The 7,500-nt window shown below is 39.5% G+C and overlaps 1 protein-coding gene across 1 annotated transcript in view; it reads left to right on the forward strand.

Annotated features, from left to right (window-relative positions):
- The first annotated feature begins 5,247 nt into the window (after window positions 1-5,247).
- LOC119584438 (lysozyme-like) overlaps window positions 5,248-7,500 on the forward strand; it is a 10,467-nt gene continuing 8,214 nt past the window's right edge. Inside the window, exon 1 of the mRNA XM_037933039.1 lies at window positions 5,248-5,393. The gene's annotated coding sequence lies outside the window, so the exon portion shown is untranslated. The remainder of the gene's footprint in view (window positions 5,394-7,500) is intronic.

Here is a 7,500-nt window from a genome sequence, read left to right on the forward strand (position 1 = left end):
GGAGGGGCCCCACCACATTTTACTGCCCTTTCAGTACCAGTATACAGGCTTGCCATTATCCAATAATCCTTGTTGGAATTTCTCTCAATCTCAAAATCTCCCAGAGTGATTTGCGATGCGCTGTATCAAACGACTTCTTGCGGTCGACATAGACTGCAGGTAGCCCACGCCCAAATTCACATCAGCATTCTACAATGACTCTAAGCATCAGGATATGGTCTATTGTGGACTTAACAGGAATGAATCCAGATTACTCCAGCCTCTGGTGCCTCAGCAGATGATCCCTGATATGTCTCAGAAGGATGTGAGCGAGAACCTTGGTCGGTATACTGAGCATTGTAATGCCTCGGTTATTGCTGCAGTTCCATCGATCCCCTTTCCCCTTCCAGAGAGGGATGACCACACTCCTCAGTAAGTCAGGGGTTACGGTACCAGTCTGCCAGATGGCAGACAGCACAACATGCAAGCCCATTGCCATAGGTTCAGCGGGCCAGAACGCTGGTATCAAGGGTCAGAAATTCTCAATTTCTGGGACCTAGCAAATTCCCGGAAAAGGAAGCTATTTTCACTGCAAGCATCAGCTCCTGAACCATCAGGACCAACAGACATCTCATAGCCAGCTCAGTTGCAGCCAGAAACCGCATTGAAATCACCCAGAATAATACAAATATCTTGCCGAGAACAACTATCTATCACAGATGCAAGTTTGACATAAAATATCTCTTTTGTATCAAGTTCATAAACATCAGTAGGAGTGTACACAGCAATAAGAGACATGAAGCCAAATGTAAGCTTCAGCCTCAATACCATTATACACTTATCAACTGGAGTGACCTCTACTACCGAGGGTTGAATTCTGCTGGAGATGGCTATGGCTACTCCCTGAAGATAGTGACCATTGCTGTAGCCCGACCAGTAGTAAGTGTAGCCACCCACACTAATCGTGCTGCAACCAGGTCATCTCGCCCCAGAGAGAGCAGCCACCTCAACCCTCAACTACTTTAGCTCCTTCAACAGTAGTGGTAACCGATCGTCCTGTTGCAAAGAGTGGACGTTCCAAGCTCCCACCCTGACAGCCCACCTGAAGTTTAACTTGGGCAATCACTTCAGGTGGATGCTACCTCTGCCAACCCCATTGATGTTGCCCCATACAGTGAGGGTTGGCTGACTTCTTCTTCTTTTAACGGTAGGTTCATGTCTGAGCCGCCGTGGTCACAGCATGATACTTAGTTTTTTCATGTTGTGATGCTCTTGGAGTGAGTACGTGGTAGGGTCCCCAGTTCCTTTCCACGGAGAGTGCCGGTGTTACCCTTTAGGTAATCATTCTCTCTCTGACCAGCACTGACTTGGGCTGGCTTGCCCGCACAGTGGCTAGGTAGGCAATCGAGGTGAAGTTCCTTGCCCAAGGGAACAACGCGCCGGCCGGTGACTCGAACCCTTGAACTCAGATTGCCGTCGTGACAGTCTGAGTCCGATACTCTAACCATTCGGCCACCGCGGCCTTGACGATCATGGGCTTTCCATGATTTTTCTTGGCAATTTAGAGCGGTGGTTTGCCATTGCCTTCCGCCCGGTGTATTTTTTTTTTTTTTTTTTCCCGAGTCACCATCTTTATTTACCCGGCCCTGACTTGGGCTGGCTTGGCCACCCAGTGGCTAGGCAGGCAATCGAGGTGAAGTTCCTTGTTGGCTGACTGCAGGCCCCTTAATGTGGGGGTCCCGTGGGCTTTGTCCCACAAACCTCATGCCAGGTTGGCGGCCGCCGGGACCCAGACGGGACGATGGGTAACCCCACCCCCAGTCGCCAACCCAGTAGGACCCACAGCCTGCCTTACCTGATCAGTAAGAGGGACGTTTGCCCTCCCCCCAGCACTATATGCTGCACTGCCAGTTGGATTATCTCAGGGAGGTGGACTGGTAAGGCCTGCCTCCCCTAGGGAGCACGGGGATAGGAGTTAGTACAAGGCCAGGGCGTGTCCACACGCTGGTGGGCTATGACTCCATAAACCCGTAGGGCCTGCTGCTGCTCTAAGAGCCTCCACAGTTCAGCCTAGGACCGCAAGGTACCTAATTTCCATGGTTGGCCACGAGAGGCACTGGAATGTCTTGATGAGGAGAGCTGCAGCTTTGCAGTAAGCTTTTCTCTATGCCAGTACCGGTGGCACTGCAACAAAAAGCATGAAACAGTGAACACTAACTATGCCGCCATCGTTAATCCTCGGCTCAGAGAATCACCCATATATTCATGGTTTATGAACTATACTACATATAATATGCTTATACATATATGAATTGGTTATATGATGCTAACTAGACCATATGTATGTCCATGAGCTATTTATATATATACCTATATATAATATATATAATTATTACTATAAGTAATACATATATTCATATATTATATATATTTAAAATATAATATTTATATATGTACACACACACACACAACACAAACTAATATAAATATATCATATTATATATAATAAATATATTAATATATAGTAATATATATACTATATAAATATATGTGTGTGTTGCTGTGTGTTATATATAATGTATATATATATATATATATATATATATATATATATATATATATATATATATATATAAATTATGTACATGTATATATAATATTATATTATATCATGTGGTGGGTAGTACATCAAAGTGTTATACATGCAATATATAAAATAAAATATAATAATAATATACAACACACAACAAAATATACTATCAATAGTAGTATATAATATGAAAATAAATAATTTATATAATAATATACGTATGCTATATATATATATAACAAACCGTATGTGTTAATATGTGTTATTACAATATAATAATATTGTGGTACCAATACCGGGAGCCGCGAGTGGACCGAAAATTAGAGCGTCGGACTCAAGACGTCAGACGGCATTAGTTAGGTTCGTTGTCTCGGCGCCACGTTGTCCCTTGGGGCAAGGATTCTCTTGTTGCCTACCTAGCCATCTGGGTGGCAGCGCCTAATCAAGTGTGCCATACATTATAATAGAGTAGAATATACATTAAAAGGTTATCGATCTCCGTGAAAGGACTGGGCCCTACCTACGTACTGTCAAGAGCATAATAACAAATTAATATCATACTGTGAAAGGCGGCTCAAATGAACCTACCGTTAAAAAAAAGAATACATATACACATTATGTTATATATATATGTATTATATGATATATTATATATAGTATATATATGATATATATTTTTATATTAAGTATGTTATATTTAGCTGATATATAGATATTATATATTTTATATTTGTATGTATTAATATATATGTAGTTCCATTCATTCCATGAATATAATATGATACTATATTATTTATATTATTTATATTATTATATTTATATTAAGTAATATATATTTTATATAAGTGCCCATAGGGAGGGCAGGCTTGAGCTGGATTTGGCCGCACGTGGCTAGGGGAGCAACAAAGTGAAGTTACCCTTGAGGGAAAAAGAAGGGGTCGGTGACTGAACCTCGAATATATTCCGTCGGACAGCTTGAGTCCACGCTAACCATTCGGACCGGGCCTTAGTTATATAAGAAAAGGCAAAATAATGAAATTTAAGAATAACGAATTGGGACAAAACAAACAAACAACAACATAAAAACAACTATTTTGTACGTATAAATTATATATATATATATGTTGGGATGTGTTATATGTTGTTATATGTATATTGTGTTATATGTGTGTTATATGTGTGTTGTTGTTGTATAAGTAGTTCATATATCTGACCGTGGTCAAAATTATATATTATTTTATTTTTCATGCTGTGATGTTTGGTGATATGTAGGTCAATTACCTTTCCACGGAGGGGCCCGGGGTTGTTTTATGTAATCATTATCTTATTTATCCATTTTGGGATCCAAATTTGATTGGGTTATGCACCTCAGTGGCTAGGTATGCAATCGAGGTGGTTTCTTTCCCTAAGGAAGTACTGATGCGGTGTTAAACCTCGTACTTTTTTTCGGTCGTGACATGTCTGAGTTCGACGGGTCAACCACGGCCACCCGCTTACGATTAGTGGTTCCATTTATTTACGTGGATTTCCCGGTGGTTTCGGAGAGTGCCGTTCGCCGTTGTTTTTTTTTTTTTTTTTTTTCTTTTCTCTCTATTTACCCGGCAGGACCTAGCACTTGACCCAGCGGCTTGGCCACCAGTGGCTGGAAGTTCCTTCCCCAAGGTGAACGCCCCGCCAGTGACAACCCGGCGATCGTTGCTCGTACCCGATTAGATCCGCCGCTCTAACACTTGATCCCCCCAAACCTCGGCCACCCGGGGCTTATGTGGTAAAAGTATATATATTATGTATATGTATATATATGTATATAATAAAAAAATATATATATATATACATATATATATATATATTATATATATATATATAATATAATATATAATCTGTATATATTAAAATATATAAACATGTTTTTTATGTATATAAACATATGTATGTATATATATATATTATATATATATATATCATATATATATATATATATATGTATATATTATATATATATATATATATAATATATATATATATATTATATATATATTATTATTAATATATATATATATATATATATAAATATGTATTTATATGTATATATATATATATATATATATATATATATATACTATATATTATGTATTATTATTATAGATATGCATATATATATATATGTATATATACATATATGTGTATATATATGTATATACATTATATAGATATATACTGATATATATATATATATATATATATATATATATATATATATTTATCTATTTATTTATATATTCATCACACACACACACACACACACACACACACACACACACACACACACACACACACACACACACACACACACACACACACACATTCACACACACACACACACAGTATATATATGTATGTATGTATGTATGTATATATAATATATATATATATATATATATATATATATATATATATATACATATATATATACATATATATATATATATACATATATATATAATATATACTATCACATACAACCATAATCACACTACATACACACACACACACACACACCACACACACACACACACACCGAGTACACACACACACACACACATGTGTGTGTACTCGGTTACAGGAACCGGCCCTGTGCCTCTGTCTGACTCTCGACTCTCCCGCAGGAGGCGCCGGAGATGATCGCGGCCGGCCCCTTCGCGCTGTACGTCCCGGGTCGGCCCGAGCTGCCCAGGAACGCCGATCCAAATAACATCATGGTCTTCGGCAATAAAGCCAAGGACAAGACTCACTGGTTCCTCTGCAAAAATGCTGATGAACTGAAGTAGGTGAATGGATGAAAATGGGTTCCTCTGTTGCCACACATAATCTAAGTAATAACAATAGTAAAAGTAATGGAATAAGCAATGCGTGTGCTTATGGGATAGAGAAAGGTAGTTTTCTTTTTACTCAGAGAAGATTTATCGGAATATTACCCTATTAGAAATCTTCAGATTTGTTCTCTCTCACTCTCTCTGTCTCTTTCTCTGTCTCTGTCTCTGTCTGTCTCTCTCTCTCTCTGTTTCTGTCTCTGTATCTCACTCTGTGTGTATATATATAATCATATATATATATATATATATATATATATATATATATATATATATATATATATATATATATATATATATATATATGCATAATCATTTTGTAAGTGTTAATATATATGTATATGTATATACATACATATATACACACACACACACACACACACACACACACACACACACACACACACACACACACACAACACATATAATATATATATATATATATATATATATTATATATATATATATATATATATATATATATATATATATATACTATATATATATATATATATATATATATATATATATATATATATATATATATATATTGTGTGTGTGTGTGTGTGTGTGTGTGTGTGTGTGTGTGTGTGTGTGTGTGTGTGTGTGTAATTATATATATACATATATATACATATATATGTATATGTGTGCGTTTGTGTGTGTACGTAAGGGAACACACGAGACGATGTCTTAGGGTAAACGCTGCGCGGGGTCACGTGACCCGCCAATCAGCCCTGGTGGGACCAGAATTGGTAACGACCTGGTCATGTCGAGTGCTGGACACGAACTGAGTAAGCTGGGTCATCCTCGGCACAAGTAGTGAGCGTCACCGGTTCTGTCTGTTAATGACCCTCCATATACCCTTCATATTGCTCGGCCACCTGCTCACACCTCGCCCTTGAGGCGCCTTAGATTGGCCTCAAGGGTGACCTAAGTTGGCTGGCCCTGATTAGCTGGTCATCTCGCTTGCATACGTTGTCCTTGGTGCATCTTCATGGCTGCTCATCTCCGTCATCCTCTTCTTCGTGGTCCTTGGTATAATACATTCGTCCTCGACATCCACACGTCTTCATAGGTCTCGCACAGGTCTCCTTGACTTCGGATTCATCTAGACTTCCTCATAGTTCTTGTCCAGGTCTAACTGGGCGGCGTATTCATCCACACATCCTTGCACATCTCATCCAGTTCCTTCTTGGCTGCATACTCGTTCTTACGTCCTTGTAATCTTTGTCTGGATGTCCAGGCAGGCGGCGTCCTCATCAGCAACTCAAGGTGGCTGATCCCTGCGCTGACGAGCTCATGGAGAAGTTGACTGGATCTGCGGGCGTCCAGGCAGGCGGCGCCCTTCCACAGTATCCTGGGGCGACTGGTACCTGCGCTGGCGAGTTCCTGGTCCTTCATGGATCTACGGGCGTCCCGCAGGGGCGCCCTTCCACTACATCATGGGGCAGCTTAATACCTGCTCTGACGAACATCCTGGTTCGCAGGCCTACGGCAATCTTCTGGTGATGTCCTTCCCACAGCATCCTAAGGTGACTGTTTCTGCAGCAGGGTCCTCCTTCGGTTCCGTGTCGGTTATTGTCGGTAAACCATGTAAGGGCCAGATAGTAAGAGAAAAAGAAAGGCAACAGGGAAGAGGGGGTATTAAGTACCACTAGCCAGTTATTTATATAAATTTGCAGGGAGACGTCAGTAGTGATCCGCATGCACCTGGTTTGAATTACCATCTGTCTCTGATAGATATGAGAGTAGATAAGGGAAATGACAACGGCAACGCAAGGATTTACATGAACCAATTGTCATCACACATAGAAGAAATGTATGTAAAACAAGAAATTCTACATCATGTACGAGTCACTCGTCACGACTGACAAAATCGCGGGCTGTACTATTCATCAATAAAGAGTCAAGTCGTCATGTGTTAAGCCGTTGGTTTTGTTGGGTAAAAATGTTAGGTCACAGCAAATGGCATGTTCTCACACTATTCTTCTGACCTCAGATCGCATTACTGTGTGATCATGGTATGTGGTCAACAAACATGAATATCATTCGTTAGTT

The sequence above is a fragment of the Penaeus monodon genome, chromosome 18 (assembly GCF_015228065.2).
Source record: "Penaeus monodon isolate SGIC_2016 chromosome 18, NSTDA_Pmon_1, whole genome shotgun sequence".
Taxonomy (NCBI): Eukaryota; Metazoa; Arthropoda; class Malacostraca; order Decapoda; family Penaeidae; genus Penaeus; species Penaeus monodon.